The sequence below is a fragment of the Ranitomeya imitator genome, chromosome 2 (genome assembly GCF_032444005.1).
Source record: "Ranitomeya imitator isolate aRanImi1 chromosome 2, aRanImi1.pri, whole genome shotgun sequence".
NCBI classification, from domain to species: Eukaryota; Metazoa; Chordata; class Amphibia; order Anura; family Dendrobatidae; genus Ranitomeya; species Ranitomeya imitator.
Window position 1 is genome coordinate 665,567,064 of NC_091283.1, and position 21,917 is coordinate 665,588,980.

General features: G+C 43.6%; 1 protein-coding gene across 2 annotated transcripts in view; it reads right to left on the reverse strand.

Annotated features, from left to right (window-relative positions):
- The window catches only part of LOC138665477 (pepsin A-like), a 98,126-nt gene that overhangs the window by 72,812 nt on the left and 3,397 nt on the right, over positions 1-21,917 (reverse strand). Inside the window, exon 2 of one of the 2 annotated variants that reach the window (XM_069752996.1) lies at positions 7,344-7,432. The exons of the other annotated variant lie outside the window; for it this stretch is intronic. The gene's annotated coding sequence lies outside the window, so the exon portion shown is untranslated. The remainder of the gene's footprint in view (positions 1-7,343; positions 7,433-21,917) is intronic. 2 annotated transcript variants of the gene reach the window in all.

Below are 21,917 nucleotides of genomic sequence, written 5' to 3' on the forward strand. Positions count from 1 at the left end.
AGACTGGACAATAAACTTACCCCCATTCAAGTTAATGTGAAATTAAGAAAAAGGGACAAATTTGTCCGTGACAAAATTGATTTTGATACAGGACATGTCTTTTCATGGATTAACAAAAGAGAAGATGAGGGGGGAGTAAATAAAAATAGAAATAGAAATAAAAACGGAAATAATTGGAGAAAAAATAATAGAGGAAAAAATAATTACCGTAAAAGAGAATATTTAACCACGGAATCTGAATCTAGCTTAAGTGATGAGATAGGCAATTCGGCAAGTTCCTTAGAAATACCATCAGCGGTGGACTCAGAAATCCCTGAAACATCGACCCCTTTAGAAGAAAGACCCGGAGGAGCAGAAGGAAGAGGCGGGTTGAACAGACAACAGAAACGCAAACACGTAGCGTGGACTCGCAAATATTAGACAATTCGGCTGGTGGAACTATAATTAATTTGACTGACCATATATTAACCCCTATTCATTTGTCGTTGTTAACTAAGGGTTTAGGATTCTGCATTCCTCAGGAGTTTAACCTCACGGATTTTAAGATTGATCTTTTCAAATCAACTAGGAAAATTCATCTTTATAAAATGTTTAATAATAAAGCACCAGTCATACACATTCCAGAAGGAGAAAAACCGGTTATTATTGGTCCATTAGGCTTTATGGCAGGAACAGGGGCTCTGGCTGATGAAAGAGAGGAGGCAAGATTACTCCTAGGTATTAATGATAACATGGAGAGTCAGGCTCCGTTAGAGGATAAAGTTTTGCCTTTTACAGGTGGGGTATCTTCCAGATTTATGCCGGTAGTATCCCCGGGGAATGTGATAGACTTATTCGAGGCTCAGGTGATCAAGGATGTGGAAGCGCTTATATATCCTAAATCCCTTAGTAATTTAACCAAAGAAGAACAGCTAGCCCTCAGAGAAATTCGGTCTTGGGATGATACAGTGGTGAGAGCTGCTGATAAAGGAGGAAAGATTGTACTGCTTCCCAGATCATATTACATCGACGAAGCCAGACGACAGTTATGTGATACACGGGTGTACAGATTGTTATCGGGGAGTCCTTTGCAGAAGTATAAAAGTGACCTTAGGTCTTTCCTAAGAAAGTATGTAGAATTGGGGGTAATAACTCAAAGAAAAGCGGAATGCTTGCTACCGGAGTTCCCCACCAGACCCCACTGGTACCACATTCCGAAGGTGCACAAGTCTGTCCAATGCCCTCCAGGTCGGCCGATCGTATCTGGGATAGGGTCGCTCACTGAGCCCCTGTCCCAGTATATAGATTGGCTTTTACGCCCTATGTTGAGAGATATTCCAGCATATCTTAAAGATACCAATTCGTTTCTCTCCAGTTTACAAGATTTTGATTGGCATGATGGGTACGCTTTAGCTTCTATAGACGTAGAAAGCTTATATACGCGTATCCCGCAAAAAACTGGAGTTGAAGCTATTGGACGGATTTTGTGCACCTTGAATAGGAGTCGGAATTTTGTTAATTTTGTTTGTGAGGCGTTAGATTTCATCTTGACCCACAATGCGTTTATGTTTTTAGATGAGTGGTATGTACAGGAAGTGGGGACTGCGATGGGGACTCCGGTAGCTTGTACTTTTGCAAATTTATTCTTAGGACTCTTCGAGGAAAAATATGTATATACTAATAAGAACAATTTTTTGCAGTACATTAAGTATTATCAGAGATATATCGACGATGTGATATTGATCTGGGACGGTACAGAGGATATGTTCAGAAATTTTGTGTCTTTTCTAAATGAAAGTAATAATATGAACATGTCATTTACGTCAAATTATGGAGGTAACCGTTTAGAATTTCTGGATGTTTTGTTAGAAATAGAGGGAGGTAAAATCTGCACGTCCTTATACCGCAAACCAGTGGCAGGTAATACCATGATGCGATATGATAGTTTCCATCCTTTTCACACAAAATTAGCATTGCCGCGCAGCCAATTTTTACGAGTCAGCCGGGTTAATAACACAGATAAAGGGTTTATGCGACAAACAGAAGAAATGGCGCAAAGATTTAGGGAAAGAGGATACCCAGAAAATCTATTATGTTCAGCACAGGAGGAAGTCATGAGGGAAAGAAATATGGAGAATAAGGTTGTTCCATCGGCACGAATATGTAAAAAAGAAAAGAGGTTTACTTTTTGTTTTGCGTATAACAATATGGACCGCCAGATTAGGCTAGCCATAAAACGGAATTGGCACATTTTAAGTCAAGATAAAGAGTTGGCAGCTGTAGCAGCCAGAGGTCCCCTTATAGCAAACAGGAGAAGTGTAAGATTAAGGGACAAATTAGTGAGAAATCGGTTGTCTAAACCAAACCAAAATTGGCTAGCCAAAACCGCACCGCATGGTAACTTTAAGTGTGGTCATTGTTCATTCTGCAATCAACGCGTAACAGACCGGGTCATTAGAATGGGGGGCATCACACATGTAGTAAAAAATTTTATTACATGCAGGACAGATCACGTAGTTTACGTGATTTTTTGTCCTTGCAAGTATTACTACATTGGGAAAACTGTTCGACCTCTATTCATGCGGTTCAGGGAACATTGCAGATCGATTGCTACAGGCAAAGGAGTACCGCGCCTGATCTCGCATGTAAGGGAAAAACATGAGAGTAAAGTAGATTGCCTCACTTTTGCAGGACTGGAAAGGGTGTCTTTACCAGCTGGAGGGGGCGATTTGAATAACTTACTCCTTAGAGTTGAGGCCAGGTGGATCATGCGTTGTGAAGCAATGGGCCCCCTGGGATTCAACGATAGGGTAGATTTATCCATATTTCTGTGAGATATTAGAATCGTGAGATTAGGTTCAGTAAAAGTTTTGAGCAGTCACACTGTTTCTTTTATATGATTAATATGTTAAGAGGGTTATTTAACATGTTTGTATTTGTGCACAAAACTGCATGTTTTGTCATTGAATATGTTCCGAGTTAAGATATATTCGATATGTCTGTATTATTTTAAGTTGTGCTTTTTATAGAGTGTTTTTATGTGTTGTGGGAGGGAGGTAGCGGAGGAGGGTGGTACCTTGGCCGGTGCTATATTTCCGCTGTCTTGCTCTCATCTGCACTGACCCGTAGAAGCGCAAGCACAGCGCGAAACGGCCGTCGTCTCCACTCCCTCCTGCTCACCTGAGCTTCGGCTCCATCGGTAACCCGACCTTGGATTTTTAGATGTCACATCAATAAAGTAAGCGATTTTTGCACTATAAGAAGACTGGTGAGTGCCCTCGTCATTTCTCTTTTGTTGGACTGTATAACTGATTGTGTAGTGTGCACGCCGATACACTTACAGTAACATAGCTCTGGGTGGGCCTCCTCAGAACGCGAGGCCCGGGGCTACGCTACTGCCGCTACCATAGTGAACCCTTTACATCTAGTATTCAAAATACGCCCACTACCATAGTGTATCTGCTATCTGACTTATACAAATGACACCTGCTACATTAGTGTACCAGCAACATGTAGTATACAAATGATGTCTGCTACCATAGTGTACCCACTACATTAGTGTACCCATTAAATGTAGTATACAAATAAAACTCGCTACATGTAGTATAACAATGACACCCACTACCATAGTGTACTCGCTACATGTAGTATACAAATGACACCCGCTACATTAGTGTATCCACTACATGTGGTTTACAAATGATGCCCACCCGCTACATTAGTGTATCCACATGATACAAATGACGCTACATGTAGTATAAAAATGACACCCAGTACCAGTGTACTCGCTACATGTAGTATACAAATGACACCTGCCACATTTGTGAACCCGCCGCTACATGTAGTATAGAAATGACGCCAGCTAGCATACCCACTACATGTAGTATACAAATGACACCCACTGCTATAGTGTACTCACATGAAGTATTCAAACAATGCCCATTATCATAGTGTTCCAGCAACATGTAGTATACAAAGGACATACGATACACAGAGTATACAAATGACACCTGCCACATTAGTGAACCCGCTACATGTAGTATACAAATCAAAGGTGCATCTAGGTTTTCTGGCACCTGGGGCGAGAATTCACATTGCTTCTCCCAAAGAACATATGTGATTTGCACACTTAGTCACGTGCTGACGAACTGCTTGCCCTAATTCAATGTTCAGTGAAAAACTGAGAGAAGCAGAAGGGAAGCTCAATGTCACGTAACAGCGTATGAAAATCACATGAGTGAAGCGACCATGTGATGACTGCTGGAACCTGCAGAGCTGAATCCTGACAGGATATTTCAGGCTGTTAGGAATGGCTGCAGGTCTTCATTTTATAACTAAAGGATGTGCCCATGTTTGAGATGAAAGTTTTCCGTCACTATAGGTGGATGCAGGCTTCTTAATTCTCACAATGCATGCACTGCACACTTTTAGGATTCTCCCTTACACAATTATGAAATTTGTATACACTGCTCAAAAAAATAAAGGGAACACTAAAATACCACATCGAAGATATCTCTGAATGAAATATTCTAGTTGCAAATTTTTATTCATTGCATAGTGGAATGTGTTCAGAACAATAAAATATAACAATTATCAATATAAATCAAAATTAATATCCCATGGAGGTCTGGATTTGGAATGATACTCAAAATCAAAGTGGAAAATCAAATTACAGGCTGATCCAACTTCAGTGGAAATGCCTCAAGACAAGGAAAAGTAGCTCAGTATTGTGTATGACCTCTCTACTGTACAATGCCTGGGTATGCTCCTGATGAGGCGGCGGATGGTCTCCTGAGGGATCTCTTCCCAAAACTGGACTAAAGCATCCGCGAACTTCTGGACAGTCTGTGGTGTAACGTGACGTTGGTGGATGGAGCGAGACATGATGTCCCAGATGTGCTCAATCAGATTCAAGTCTGAGTAACGGATGGGCCAGTCCATAGCTTCAATGCCTCCATCTTGCAGGAACTGCTGACACACTCCAGCCACATGAGGTCTGGCATTGTCCTGCATTAGGAGGAACCCAGGGCCAACCGCACCAGCATATGGTCTCACAAGGGACTGAGGATCTCATCTCGGTACCTAATGGCAGTCAGGCTACTTCTTGCGAGCACATGGAGGCCTGTGCGGCCCTCCAAAGAAATACCACCCACACCATTACTGACCCACTGCCAAACCGGTCAAGCTAAAGGATATTGCAGGCAGGAGATCGCTCTCCACGACATCTCCAGAATCTGTCATGTGCTCAGTGTGAACCTGGTTTCATCTGTGAAGAGCACAGGGCCCCAGTGGCGAATTTGCCAATCCTGGTGTTCTCTGGCAAATGCCAAGCGTCCTGCACGGTGTTGGGCTGTGAGCACAACCCCCATCTGTGGATGTCGAGCACTCAGACCATCCTCATGAAGTCAGTTTCTAACCGTTTATGCAGACATGCACATTTACGTATAACCCACAGAGAAAAATGAAGGTACAAATATGTATATAAAAAGGTAAAAATTTATTAGAATATCAAATATCAATAGCTCCATGTACATTCATTCAATATTGACATAAATAATTATCAAAAATGTATTTTAAATAACATGGCCCTACACAAAGGGGAAGGCTGGCTATGGGTCTAGAAACATCCAGGCAAATATCACCACCACTGGAATATTACATCAACCTAGTAGGCAAATCTAGTAACATATCTTAAAATCGTTAACCTAACAAAAAATAGAGCAGTATTACTTGTATATATTTATAGATCCGTGATATATACTGATTTCACCATGTAGTATATAAACATATCTGCCATCTATATATATAAGAGGCATCGTGATTACTCGCTAATCCCGCCCCCTGCACAGTAGCTCCGCCCTCAACCACATCACCACACACAATCCCGCCTCCACCACATTACCACACAATCCCGCCCCCACTACATCACCACACACAATCCGGCCCCCACCCCATCACAACACATAATCCCGCCCACCACATCACCACACATAATCCCACCCCCCACCACATATAATCCCGCCCCCCACCACATCACCACACATAATCCCGCCCCCCACCACATCACCACACATAATCCCGCCCCCACCACATTAACACATAATCCAGCCCCCCACATCACCATACATAATCGCGCCCCCCACCCCATTACCACACATAATCCTGCCCCCCACATCACCACACATAATCCCACCCCCCACCACATTACCACACATAATCCCGCCCCAACACATCACTACATATAATCCCACCCCCACCCCATGACCACACATAATCTAGCCCCCCACATCACCACACATAATCCTGCCCCCCCACCAGATTACCACACATAATCCCGCCCCCCACCACATTACCACACATAATCCCGCCCCCCACATCACCACAAATAATCCCGCCCCCCACAACATCACCACACAATCCCACCCCCCACACATAATCCCGCCCCCCCACCACATTACCACACATATTCCCGCCCCCCACATCACCATACAGAATCCCCCCCACATTACCACACGAGGCTCCATCCCCACACATTACCACACGAGGCTCCATCCCCACACATTACCACACGAAGCTCCATCCCCTCACATTACCACACGAGGCTCCATCCCCACACATTACCACACGAGGCTCCATCCCCACACATTACCACACGAGGCTCCGTCCTCACACATTACCACACGAGGCTCCGTCCCCACACATTACCACACGAGGCTGCATCTCCACACATTACCACACGAGGCTCCATCCCCACACGAGGCTCCGTCCCCATACATTACCACACAAAGCTTCGTTCCCACAGATTACCTCATGAGGCTCCGTCCTCACACATGTGATTGTGTTTACAGAGAAATTTTAACTTAATTTACGTTTAGTTATGAAATTTGTTTAGATGCTGGAATGAATAAAAAATGCACATCTTACTGAATCCGGTTATAATAAAGAATAAAATGTATTATTAGTATTACTCAGATTTTTAATGATTATTATTAACTTCATTTTAAGTTAATTTACCACCTGCGTAAGCGCTAATGAATGTTGTCATTATTTACTTTAGTTTAATCACCAGCAGCGTTAATTAGATAGCAATGAGTGTGCCGAGCGTTAGCTGGCTGGAAACAGCTAGTGTAGATTATAAAGTACAAATATGTTAGTGGCACATAATCCTAATAGGTTTAGTACCTGCCCAGCAGTGGTCTCCCATATACACTGAGCAACGTCCCAATGTACTTATATCTACTCTAAAACATGACTTAGCAAAATGATAAGATATATTAGTGGTACATAGGTACAATCCTTGCCAAACATTCGTCCCATATTTAAATTGAAAAGTATCATAAGTATCATAAGTGTTCATAGAGTACCTGCAGTCATGGTACAAGCCTAGATGGTAGTCCCGTAGCGCACCTCGACACGCGTTTCACCGCCCCGGCAATTTTGTCAGGAGGTCCACCTAACATAAATAAAAATGAGAATTAGTCAGTATCACAAAAAAATTGACATCCAGGTCCCTGATAGTTGATATCTCTAGAGTCATTTTTTCTTTTCTTCTTTATCTTGTCCACGAGTTTTCTCATCCACAGCCGTCTCTGCAGACTTCCATCTTCTCCAGTCTTCTGCAGCACATCCCCACACGACACCCTTAACCCCTTCCCAACCCATGACGCCACGTAGGCGTCATGAAAGTCGGTGCCAATCCGACCCATGACGCCTATGTGGCGTCATGGAAAGATCGCGTCCCTGCAGATCGGGTGAAAGGGTTAACTCCCATTTCACCCGATCTGCAGGGACAGGGGGAGTGGTAGTTTAGCCCGGGGGGGTGGCTTCACCCCCTCGTGGCTACGATCGCTCTGATTGGCTGTTGAAAGTGAAACTGCCAATCAGAGCGATTTGTAATATTTCACCTATTATAACTGGTGAAATATTACAATCCAGCCATGGCCGATGCTGAAATATCATCGGCCATGGCTGGAAATACTAATGTGCCCCCACCCCACCCATCGCCCCCCCAGCCCCCCGATCTGGCCGGTACACTGCTCCGGCTCCCCTCCGTCCAGTGCTCCGCTCCCCCCCGTGCTCTTGTCCGTTCCCCCCGTGCTCCAATCACCCCCCCCGTGCTCCAATCACCCCCCCTGCACTCCGATCCACCCCCCGTGCTCCATTCCAGCTCCCCCGTGCTCCATTCCACGCCCCCCGTGCTCCGTTCCACCCCTCCCGCGCTCCGATTCCCCCCCCCGTGCTCCGATCCCCCCCCCCCCCCCGTGGTCCCCCCCACCCCATCATACTTACCGATCCAGCCGGGGTCCCGTCCGCCTTCTCCCTGGGCGCCGCCATCTTCCAAAATGGCGGGCGCATGCGCAGTGCGCCCGCCGAATCTGCCGGCCGGCAGATTCGTTCCAAAGTGCATTTTGATCACTGAGATATAATCTATCTCAGTGATCAAAATAAAAAAAATAATAAATGACCCCCCCCCTTTGTCACCCCCATAGGTAGGGACAATAAAAAAATAAAGAAATTTTTTTTTCCCACTGTTAGAATAGGGTTAGGGTTAGGGGTAGGGTTAGGGGTAGGGCTAGGGTTTCGGTATGTGCACACGTATTCTGGTCCTCTGCGGATTTTTCCGCTGCGGATTTACCGCGTTTTTTTCTGCGCATTTCACTGCGGTTTTACAACTGCGATTTTCTATTGGAGCAGTTGTAAAACCGCTGCGGAATCCGCACAAAGAAGTGACATGCTGCGGAATGTAAACCGCTGCGTTTCCGTGCAGTTTTTCCGCAGCATGTGTACAGCGATTTTTGTTTCCCGTAGGTTTACATTGAACTGTAAACTCATGGGAAACTTCTGCGGATCCGCAGCGTTTTCCGCAGCGTGTGCACATACCTTTAGAATTAGGCTATGTGCACACTGTGCGGATTTGGCTGCGGATTGGCCGCTGCGGATTCGCAGCAGTGTTCCATCAGGTTTACAGTACCATGTAAACATATGAAAAACCAAATCCGCTGTGCCCATGGTGCGGAAAATACCACGCGGAAACGCTGCGTTGTATTTTCCGCAGCATGTCAATTCTTTGTGCGGATTCCTCAATAGGAATCCGCAGGTGAAATCCGCACAAAAAACACTGGAAATCCGCGGAAAATCCGCAGGTAAAACGCAGTGCCTTTTACCCGCGGATTTTTCAAAAATGGTGCGGAAATATCTCACACGAATCCGCAACGTGGGCACATAGCCTTAGGGTTAGGGTTGGAATTAGGGTTGTGATTAGGGTTATGGCTACAGTTGGGATTAGGGTTAGGGGTGTGTTGGGGTTAGTGTTGGAGTTAGAATTGAGGGGTTTCCACTGTTTAGGCACATCAGGGGGTCTCCAAACGCAACATGGCGCCACCATTGATTCCAGCCAATCTCGTATTCAAAAAGTCAAATGGTGCTCCCTCACTTCCGAGCCCTGACGTGTGCCCAAACAGTGGTTTACCCCCACATATGGGGTACCAGCATACTCAGGACAAACTGCGCAACAATTACTGGGGTCGAATTTCTCCTGTTACCCTTGTGAATCTAAAAAAATGCTTGCTAAAACATAATTTTTGAGGAAAGAAAAATGATTTTTTATTTTCACGGCTCTGCGTTGTAAACGTCTGTGAAGCACTTGGGGGTTCAAAGTGCTCACCACATATCTAGATAAGTTCCTTGGGGGGTCTAGTTTCTAAAATGGGGTCACTTGTGGGGGTTTCTACTGTTTAGGCACACCAGGGGCTCTGCAAACGCAATGTGACACCCGCAGACCATTCCATCAAAGTCTGCATTTCAAAAGTCACTACTTCCCTTCTGAGCCCCGACGTGTGCCCAAACACTCATGGGGTATCAGCGTACTCAGGAGAAACTGGACAACAACTTTTGGGGTCCAATTTCTCCTGTAACCCTTGGGAAAATAAAAAATTCTGGGCTAAATAATTATTTTTGAGGAAAGAAAACGTATTTATTATTTTCACGGCTCTGCATTATAAACTTCTATGAAGCGCTTGGGGGTTCAAAGTGCTCACCACACATCTCGATAAGTTCCTTTCGGGGTCTAGTTTCCAAAATGGGGTCACTTGTGGGGGGTTTCTACTGTTAAGCCACATCAGGGGCTCTGCAAACGCAACGTGACGCCCACAGAGCATTCCATCAAAGTCTGCATTTCAAAACGTCACTACTTCACTTCCGAGCCTCGGCATGTGCCCAAACAGTGGTTTACCCCCACATATGGGGTATCGGCGTACTCAGGAGAAACTGGACAACAACTTTTGGGGTCAAATTTCTCCTGTTACCCTTGGGAAAATAAAAAATTGCAGGCTAAAAGATCATTTTTGAGAAAATATTTTTATTTTTTATTTTCATGGCTCTGCGTTATAAACTTCTGTGAAGCACTTGGGGGTTCAAAGTCCTCACCACACATCTAGATTAGTTCCTTTGGGGGTCTAGTTTCCAAAATGGTGTCATTTCTGGGGGATCTCCAATGTTTAGGCACACAGGGGCTCTCCAAACGTGACATGGTGTCCGCTAATGATTGGAGCTAATTTTCCATTTAAAAAGCCAAATGGTGTGCCATCCCTTCCGAGCCCTGCCGTGCGCCCAAACAGTGGTTTACCCCCACATATGGGGTATCAGCGTACTCAGGACAAACTGGACAACAATATTTGGGGTCCAATTTCTCCTATTACCCTTGGCAAAATAGGAAATTCCAGGCTAAAAAATCATTTTTGAGGAAAGAAAAATTATTTTTTATTTTCATGGCTCTGCGTTATAAACTTCTGTGAAGCACCTGGGGGTTTAAAGTGCTCAATATGCATCTAGATAAGTTCCTTGGGGGGTCTAGTTTCCAAAATGGGGTCACTTGTGGGGGAGCTCCAATGTTTAGGCACACAGGGGCTCTCCAAACGCGACATGGTGTCCGCTAACAATTGGAGCTAATTTTCCATTCAAAAAGTCAAATGGCGCGCCTTCCCTTCCGAGCCCTGCCGAGTGCCCAAACAGTGGTTTACCCCCACATATGAGGTATCGACGTACTCGGGAGAAATTGCCCAACAAATTTTATGATCCATTTTATCCTACTGCCCATGTGAAAATGAAAAAATTGAGGCGAAAATAATTTTTTTGTGAAAAAAAAGTACTTTTTCATTTTTACAGATCAATTTGTGAAGCACCTGAGGGTTTAAAGTGCTCACTAGGTATCTAAATAAGTTCCTTGGGGGGTCTAGTTTCCAAAATGGGGTCACTTGTGGGGGAGCGCCAATGTTTAGGCACACAGGAGCTATCCAAACGCGACATGGTGTCCGCTAACGATGGAAATAATTTTTCATTCAAAAAGTCAAATGGCACTCCTTCCCTTCCGAGCCTTACCATGTGCCCAAACAGTGGTTTACCCCCACATGTGAGGTATTGGTGTACTCAGGAGAAATTGCCCAACACATTTTAGGATCCATTTTATCCTGTTGCCCATGTGAAAATGAAAAAATTGAGGCTAAAAGAATTTTTTTGTGAAAAAAAAGTAGTTTTTCATTTTTACGGATCAATTTGTGAAGCACCTGGGGGTTCAAAGTGCTCACTATGCATCTAGATAAGTTCCTTGGGGCGTCTAGTTTCCAAAATGGGGTCACTTGTGGGGGAGCTCCAATTTTTAGGCACACGGGGGCTCTCCAAACGTGACATGGTGTCCGCTAAAGAGTGGAGCCAATTTTTGATTCAAAAAGTCAAATGGCGCTCCTTCCCTTCCAAGCCCTGCCGTGCGCCCAAACAGTGGTTTACCCCCACATATGAGGTATCAGCGTACTCAGGACAAATTGGACAACAACTTTCGTGGTTCAGTTTCTCCTTTTACCATTGGGAAAATAAAAAAATTGTTGCTAAAATATAATTTTTGTGACTAAAAAGTTAAATGTTCATTTTTTTCCTTCCATGTTGCTTCTGCTGCTGTGAAGCACCTGAAGGGTTAATAAACTTCTTGAATGTGGTTTTGAGTACCTTGAGGGGTGCAGTTTTTAGAATGGTGTCACTTTTGGGTATTTTCAGCCATATAGACCCCTCAAACTGACTTCAAATGTGAGGTGGTCCCTAAAAAAAAAATTTCGTTGTAAATTTCGTTGTAAAAATGAGAAATCGCTGGTCAAATTTTAACCCTTATACCTTCCTAACAAAAAAAAATGTTGTTTCCAAAATTGTGCTGATGTAAAGTAAACATGTGGGAAATGTTATTTATTAACTATTTTGTGTCACATATCTCTCTGGTTTAACAGAATAAAAATTCAAAATGTGAAAATTGCGACATTTTCAAAATTTTTGCCAAATTTCCATTTTTATCACAAATAAACGCAGAATTTATTGACCTAAATTTACCACTATCATGAAGCCCAATATGTCACGAAAAAACAGTCTCAGAACCGCTAGGATCCGTTGAAGCGTTCCTGAGTTATTACCTCATAAAGGGACACTGGTCAGAATTGCAAAAAACGGCAAGGTCTTTAAGGTCAAAATAGGCTGGGTCATGAAGGGGTTAAAGATAGCAGTGTCATTATAATGCTCCAGAAAACAAATATCTGACCTACGCAGAGCCACTGAATGAATGATTGCCCCCCACTATATTCCCAGCAAGAAATATGACCTCCACACTGTCCCTATTATGGTACATGCCATCCACACTGCCCCCTCCATTCCATACTGGGCCCACCTCTTCACACCGAGTCCTCGATATAGGGCCCAGTCTCTAAACTGTGCCCCCTCATCACACTTTTCCTTCCTTGGTATACTGTGGCCTCCTGGCTGTGACCTTACAGTGCTCCCTCCATTCAACATTCCCCACATTACTCAGTCTCTATTCTGTGCCCACTCGCACTTTCCCCCCTCATACTGTCTCCTCGCACTATTCCCCTCAGTAGTCTCCTCACACGTTTTCCTCTCCCTCATATATTTACCCTCTCACTTTCCATACTCCCTCCTCACATCCCTCAGCCCCCCTATGTCTCCACCCATCCCATCACCTTCGCTCCCCATACTGTGCCCTCATACATTTTCCCCTCACTCATAGGCTGCCGTCACCCTATCAGTATTTGTAAGCCAAAACCAGGAGTGGGTGATACATACAGAAGTGGTGCATATGTTTCTATTATACTTTTCCTCTATTTGTTCCAACTCCTGGTTTTGGCTTACAAATACTGATGTAAAATACTGACCAAATACTGCTAGTGTGACGGCAATACTGTCTTCAAATTTTTCCTTCTCCCCATATTGTATCTACACCTGTCCCTTCCTTACTCTCAAAACTTGTCCCCGTTACACGAAATCTCACCCAGCCCCATTACACAAAATACCCCATCACAGTAAATCTCCTTCAGCCCCGTTACAGTAAATACCCCCTTCACACAAAGTAAATAACCCCACACACATTTAATACTTCCCACACAGTAAATGCACCCCCCCAGTAAACACCACCCACACCCAATAAATACACCCCCAGGAATTAAAGGGACACTGTCACCTGGATTTGGAGGGAACAATCTTCAGCCATGGAGGCGGGGTTTTGGGGTTTTTGATTCACCCTTTCCTTACCCGCTGGCTGCAATATTGGATTGAAGTTCATTCTCTGTCCTCCGTAGTACATGCCTGCACAAAGCAATCTTGCTTTGCGCAGGCGTGTACTATGGAGGACAGAGAATGAACTTCAATCCAATATTGCAGCCAGCGGGTAAGGAAAGGGTGAATCAAACACCCGAAAACCCCGCCTCCATGGCTGAAGATTGTTCCCTCCAAATCCAGGTGACAGTGTCCCTTTAAATACCTCTCCCACATCTACATGCTTCCATGTATAAGCCGGACATCTTCATTAGCAGCACGGACTCCACACACAAGTATTCTGATGGTGCAACTACACGATATGTAATCCTTTCCATGAACTTCAAAGTAACATAATAACATATTTAGCAAGGCTTAGAAAAGACATTTGTCCATCCAGTTCAGCCTATATTCCAATAAATCCCCAGATCTACGTTCTTCTAATCTATATATATATAATTGTCTAAGGTCCACTTCCGTCTGTTTGTCTGTCACGCAAAAATCCCGGCTCGCTGATTTGGTCGTGATTGGCTGGGCGCAACCAATCAGCGTCAGGCACAGTCCGGCTGCGAATTGGCCCCTCCCTGCTGCCCTCCAGTCAGTGCCCCCTCCATACTCCCCTCCAGTCAGCGCCTACACAGCGTTTTAGCAGTCCATTAAACGGACTGCGTTACACCGCGGCAAAACGCAATGCAGTCCATTAACCCTGTGTGACCAACTTTTTACTATTGATGCTGCTTATGCAGCATCAATAGTAAAAACATATAATGTTAACCCCTTTACCCCCAAGGGTGGTTTGCACGTTAATGACCAGGCCAATTTTTACAATTCTGACCACTGTCCCTTTATGAGGTTATAACTCCGAAACGCTTCAACGGATCCTGGTGATTCTGACATTGTTTTCTCGTGACATATTGTACTTCATGATAGTGGTAAAATTTCTTTGATAGTACCTGCGTTTATTTGTGAAAAAAACGGAAATTTGGCGAAAATTTTGAAAATTTCGCAATTTTCAAACTTTGAATTTTTATGCAATTAAATCACAGAGATATGTCACACAAAATACTTAATAAGTAACATTTCCCACATGTCTCCTTTACATCAGCATAATTTTGGAACCAATTTTTTTTTTTGTTAGGGAGTTATAAGGGTTAAAAGTTGACCAGCAATTTCTCATTTTTACAACACCATTTTTTTTTAGGGACCACGTCTCATTTGAAGTCATTTTGAGGGGTCTATATGATAGAAAATGCCCAAGTGTGACACCATTCTAAAAACTGCACCCCTCAAGGTGCTCAAAACCACATTCAAGAAGTTTATTAACCCTTCAGGTGTTTAATAGGAATTTTTGGAATGTTTAAATAAAAATGAACATTTAACTTTTTTACACAAAAAATTTACTTCAGCTCCAATTTGTTTTATTTTACCAAGGGTAACAGGAGAAATTGGACCCAAAAAGTTGTTGTCCAATTTGTCCTGAGTACGCTGATACCCCATATGTGGCAGTAAACCACTGTTTGGGCGCATGGGAGAGCTCGGAAGGGAAGGAGCGCTATTTGACTTTTCAATGCAAAATTGACAGGAATTGAGATGGGACGCCATGTTGCGTTTGGAGAGCCACTGATGTGCCTAAACATTGAAATCCCCCACAAGTGACACCATTTTGGAAAGTAGACCCCCTAAGGAACTTATCTAGAGGTGTGGTGAGCACTTTGACCCACCAAGTGCTTCACAGAAGTTTATAATGCAGAACCGTAAAAATAAAAAATCATATTTTTTCACAAAAATTATATTTTTGCCCCCAATTTTTTATTTTTCCAAGGGTAAGAGAAGAAATTGGACCTCAAAAGTTGTTGTCCAATTTGTCCCGAGTACGCTGATACCCCATATGTGGCAGTAAACCACTGTTTGGGCGCATGGGAGAGCTCGGAAGGGAAGGAGCGCCGTTTGACTTTTCAATGCAAAATTGACAGGAATTGAGATGGGACGCCATGTTGCGTTTGGAGAGCCACTGATGTGCCTAAACATTGAAACTCCCCACAAGTGACACCATTTTGGAAAGTAGACCCCCTAAGGAACTTATCTGGATGTGTGGTGAGCACTTTGACCCACCAAGGGCTTCACAGAAGTTTATAATGCAGAGCCATAAAAATAAAACAAAATTTTTTTCCCACAAAAATTATTTTTTAGCCCCCAGTTTTGTATTTTCCCTAGGGTAACAGGAGAAATTGGACCCCAAAAGTTGTTGTCCAATTTGTCCTGAGTACGCTGATACCCCATATGTGGGGGGGAACCACCGTTTGGGCGCATGGGAGGGTTCGGAAGGGAAGGAGCGCCATTTGGAATGCAGACTTAGATGGAATGGTCTGCAGGCGTCACATTGCGTTTGCAGAGCCCCTAATGTACCTAAACAGTAGAAACCCCCCACAAGTGACACCATTTTGGAAAGTAGACCCCCTAAGGAACTCATCTTGATGTGTTGTGAGAGCTTTGAACCCCCAAGTATTTCACTACAGTTTATAACGCAGAGCCATGCAAATAAAAAATATTTTTTTTTCCACATAAATTATATTTTAGCCCCCAGTTTTGTATTTTTCCAAGGTTAGCAGGAGAAATTGGACCCTAAATGTTGTTGTCCAATTTGTCCTGAGTACGCTGATACCCCATATGTTGGGGTAAACCCCTGTTTGGGCACACAGGAGAGCTCGGAAGGGAAGGAGCACTGTTTTACTTTTTCAACGCAGAATTGGCTGGAATTGAGATCGGACGCCATGTCGTGTTTGGAGAGCCCCTGATGTGCCGAAACAGTGGAAACCCCCCAATTATAACTGAAACCCTAATCTAAACACACCCCTAACCCTAATTCCAACGGTAACCCTAACCACACCTCTAACCCTGACACACCCCTAACCCTAATCCCAACCCTATTCCCAACTGTAAATGTAATCTAAACCCTAACCCTAACTTTAGCCCCAACCCTAACTGTAGCCCCAACCCTAACCCTAACCCTAGCCCTAACCTTAGCCCTAACCCTAACCCTAGCCCTAACCCTAGCCCTAATGGGAAAATGGAAATAAATACATTTTTTTTTATTTTTCCCTAACTAAGGGGGTGATGAAGGGGGGTTTGATTTACTTTTATAGCGAGTTTTTTAGCGGATTTTTATGATTGGCAGCCGTCGCACACTGAAAGACGCTTTTTATTGCAAAAAATATTTTTTGCAATACCACATTTTGAGAGCTATAATTTTTCCATATTTTGGTCCACAGAGTCATGTGAGGTCTTGTTTTTTGCGGGACGAGTTGATGTTTTTATTGGTAACATTTTTGGACACGTGACATTTTTTTATCGCTTTTTATTCCGATTTTTGTGAGGAAGAATGACCAAAAGCCAGCTATTCATGAATTTCTATTGGGGGAGGCGTTTATACCGTTCCGCGTTTGGTAAAATTGATAAATCAGTTTTATTCTTCGGGTCAGTACGATTACAGCGATACCTCATTTATATCATTTTTTTATGGTTTGGTGCTTTTATATGATAAAAACTATTTTACAGAAAAAATAATTATTTTTGCATCGCTTTATTCTCAGGACTATAACTTTTTTATTTTTTTGCTGATGATGCTGTATGGCGGCTCTTTTTTTGCGGGACAATATGACGCTTTCAGCGGTACCATGGTTATTTATATCTGTCCTTTTGATCGCGTGTTATTCCACTTTTTGTTCGGCGGTATGATAATAAAGCGTTGTTTTTTGCCTCGTTTTTTTTTTTTTTCTTACGGTGTTTACTGAAGGGGTTAACTAGTGGGACAGTTTTATAGGTTGGGTCGTTACGGACGCGGCGATACTAAATATGTGTACTTTTATTGTTTTTTTTTTTATTTAGATGAAGAAATGTATTTATGGGAATAATATTTTTTTTTTTTTTTTTCATTATTTTGGAATATTTTTTTTTATTTTTTTTTACACATTTGGAAAAATTTTTTTTTACTTTTTTACTTTGTCCCAGGGGGGGACATCACAGATCAGTGATCTGACAGTTTGCACAGCACTGTCAGATCACTGATCTGACATGCAGCGCTGCAGCCTTCACAGTGCCTGCTCTGAGCAGGCTCTGTGAAGCCACCTCCCTCCCTGCAGGACCCGGATCCGCGGCCATCTTGGATCCGGGGCTCGAGCAGGGAGGGAGGTGAGGAGACCCTTGCAGCAACGCGATCACATCGCGTTGCTGCGGGGGGCTCAGGGAAGCCCGCAGGGAGCCCCCTCCCTGCGCGGTGCTTCCCTGCACCGCCGGCACATCGCGATCATCTTTGATCGCGGTGTGCCAGGGGTTAATGTGCCGGGGGCGGTCCGTGACCGCTCCTGGCACATAGTGCCGGATGTCAGCTGCGATAAGCAGCTGACACCCGGCCGCGATCGGCCGCGCTCCCCCCGTGAGCGCGGCCGATCGGCTATGACGTACTATCCCGTCCAGGGTCAGATAAGCCCAGGGCACCTCGACGGGATAGTACGTCTAAGGTCACAGAGGGGTTAAAAATAATAATTAAAAAAAATCATTATATTCTCACCTTCCGGCGTCCGCGGCAGACTTTCCCGCTCCTCGCGGCGCTCCGATCCCAAGAATGCATTGCAGCAATGACCCCAGATGACGTAGCGGTCTCACGAGACCACTACATCATCACGGGTTATCGCTGCAAGGCATTACTGGGAATGGAGAGTTGCGACGAGCATCGTTAAAGGCCTGGGCTGGATCCGGGGGCCGCCGGAAAGTGAGTATATACAGTCATGGCCAAAAGTATTGACACCCCTGCAATTCTGTCAGATAATACTAATTTTCTTCCTGAAAATGATTGCAAACACATATTATTTGGTATTATCTTCATTTAATTTGTCTTAAATGAAAAAAACACAAAAAGAATTGTCCTAAAGCCAAATTGGATATAATTCCACACCAAACATAAAAAAGGGGGTGGACAAAAGTATTGGCACTGTTCGAAAAATCATGTGATGCTTCTCTAATTTGTGTAATTACCAGCACCTGTAACTTACCGGTGGCACCTAACAGGTGTTGGCAATAACTAAATCACACTTGCAGCCAGTTGACATGGATTAAAGTTGACTCAACCACATTGAGCATGGAGAAAAAAAAGAAGACAAAAGAACTGTATGAGGACTTGAGAAACCAAATTGTGAGGAAGCATGAGCAATCTCAAGGCTACAAGTTAATCTCCAAAGACCTGAATGTTCCTGTGTCTACTGTGCGCAGTGTCATCAAGAAGTTCAAAGCCCATGGCACTGTGGCTAACCTCCCTAGATGTGGACAGAAAAGAAAAACTGACAAGAGATTTCAAGGCAAGATTGTGCGGATGTTGGATAAAGAACCTCGACTAACATCCAAACAAGTTCAAGTTGCCCTGCAGTCCGAGGGTACAACAGTGTCAACCCATACTATCCGTCGGGATCTGAATGAAAAGGGACTGTATGGTAGGAGACCCAGGAAGAACCCACTTCTTACCCAGAGACATAAAAAAGCCAGGCTGGAGTTTGCCAAAACTTACCTGAAAAAGCCCAAAACGTTTTGGAAGAATGTTCTCTGGTCACATGAGACAAAAGTAGAGCTTTTTGGGCAAAGACATCAACAGAGTTTACAGGAGAAAAAGAGGCATTCAAAGAAAAGAACACGGTCCCTACAGTCAAACATGGTGGAGGCTCCCTGATGTTTTGGGGTAGCTTTGCTGCCTCTGGCACTGGACTTCTTGACCGTGTGCATGGCTGTCTGAAGACTACCAACAAATTCTGCAGCATAATGTAGGGCCCAGTGTGAGAAAGCTGGGTCTCCCTCAGAGGTCATGGGTCTTCCAGCAGGACAATGACCCAAAACACACTTCAAAAAGCACTAAAAAATGGTTTGAGAGAAAGCACTGGAGACTTCTAAGGTGACCAGCAATGAGTCCAGACCTGAATCCCATAGAACACCTGTGGAGAGATCTAAAAATGGCATTTTGGAGAAGGCACCCTTCAAATATCAGGGACCTGGAGCAGTTTGCCAAAAAAGAATGGTCTAAAATTCCAGCAGAGCATTGTAAGAAACTCATTGATGGTTACCGGAAGCGGTTGGTCGCAGTTATTTTGGCTAAGTATTAGGCTGAGGGTGACAATACTTTTGTCTAGCCCATTTTTGGAGTTTTGTGTGAAATGATCAATGTTTTGCTTTTTGCTTCATTCTCTTTTGTGTTTTTTCATTTGAGACAAATTAAATGAAGATAATAATACCAAAGAATTTGTGATTGCAATAATTTTCAGGAAGAAACTGAGTATTATCTGACAGAATTGAAGGGTGTCAATACTTATGGCCATGACTGTAACTATTTTTTTTTTTTTAACAGGGATATGTTGCCCACATTGCTATATACTACGTGGGCTGTTATATACTGCGTGGGCTGTATTATATACTGCATGGGCTGTTATATACTACGTGGGCTGTGCTCTACACTACGTGGGCTGTGTGATATACTACGTGGCCTGTTATATACTGCGTGGCCTGTTATATACTAAGTGGGCTGTGCTACGTTTTTGTGCAATACACTGCGTGCAGAATTATTAGGCAAGTTGTTTTTTGGATCACATGATACTTTTTATACATGTGTCCTACTCCAAGCTGTTCAGGCTTGAGAGCCAACTACCAATTAAATAAATCATGTGATGTGCATCTCTGTAATTAGGAGGGGTGTGCTTAATTATTAGGCAACTTCCTTTCATTTTGCAAAAGTCCAAAATTATGAGATGTCTTGCAGAGGGATGCAGCAGTGTTGAAATTGCCAAACGTTTGAAGCGTGATCACAGAACACTCAAGCGTTTGATGGCAAATAGCCAACAGGGTCGCAAGAAGCATGTTGGGCAAAAAAGGCACAAAATAACTGCCCATGAATTGAGAAAAATCAAGCGTGAAGCTGTCAAGATGCCATTTGCCACTAGTTGTGCCATATTTCAGAGCTGCAACGTTCCTAGAGTATCAAAAAGCACATGGTGTGCGATACTCAGGGACATGGCCAATGTAAGGAAGGCTGAAAAACGACCACCTTTGAACAAGAAACATAAGATAAAACGTCAAGACTGGGCCAAGAAATATCTTAAGACGGACTTTTCAAAGGTTTTATGGACTGATGAAATGAGTGACTCTTGATGGGCAAGATGGCTGGGCCAGAGGCTGTATCAGTAAAGGGCAGAGAGCTCCACTCCAACTCAGACGCCAGCAAGGTGGTGGTGGGGTACTGGTATGGGCTGGTATCATCAAAGATGATCTTGTGGGACCTCTTCGTGTTGAGGATGGAGTGAAGCTCAACTCCCAGACTTACTGCCAGTTTCTGGAAGACAACTTCTTCAAGCAGTGGTACAGGAAGAAGTCGGTATCGTTCAAGAAAGACATGATTTTCATGCAGGACACATCGTGGCTGGCCAGTAAAGATCTCAAAGAAGAAAAAATAATGACATGGCCCCCTTGTTCACCTGATCTGAACCCCATAGAGAACCTGTGGTTCCTCATAAAATGTGAGATCTACATGGAGGAAAAACAGTACACCTCTCGGAACAGTGTCTTGGAGGCTGTGGTGGCTGCTGCGCGCAATGTTGATCGTAAACAGATCAAGCAACTGACAGAATCTATGGATGGAAGGCTGTTGAATGTTATCATAAAAAAAAGGTGGCTGTATTGGTCACTAATTTTTGGGGGTTTGTTTTTGCATGTCATAAATGTTTATTTCTAAACTTTGTGCAGTTATATTGGTTTACCTGGTGAAAATAAACAAGTGAGATGGGAATATATTTGGTTTTTATTAAGTTGCCTAATAATTCTGCACAGTAATAGTTACCTACACAAACAGATATCCTCCTAAGATAGCCAAATCTAAAAAAAACCCACTCCAACTTCCAAAAATATTAAGCTTTGATATTTCTGAGTCTTTTGGGTTGATTGAGAACATAGTTGTTGATCAATAATAAAAAAATCCTCTAAAATACAACTTGCCTAATAATTCTGCACGCAGTGTATACTACGTGGTTGTGCTAGATACTACGTGGATGTGTTAGCGACGAGCATCGCTAAAGGCCTGGGCTGGATTCGTGGGGCTGCCAGAAGGGGAGTATATAACTATTTTTTATTTTATTTTTTTTTTAACAGGGATATGGTGCCCACATTGCCATACACTATGTGGGCTGTGCTATATACTACGTGGGCTGTTATATACTGCGTGGGCTTTTATATACTGCGTGGGCTGTGCTATATATTACGTGGCTGTGCTATATACTACGTGGCTGTGCTATATACTACGTGGCTGTGCTTTACACTACGTGGACTGTGTT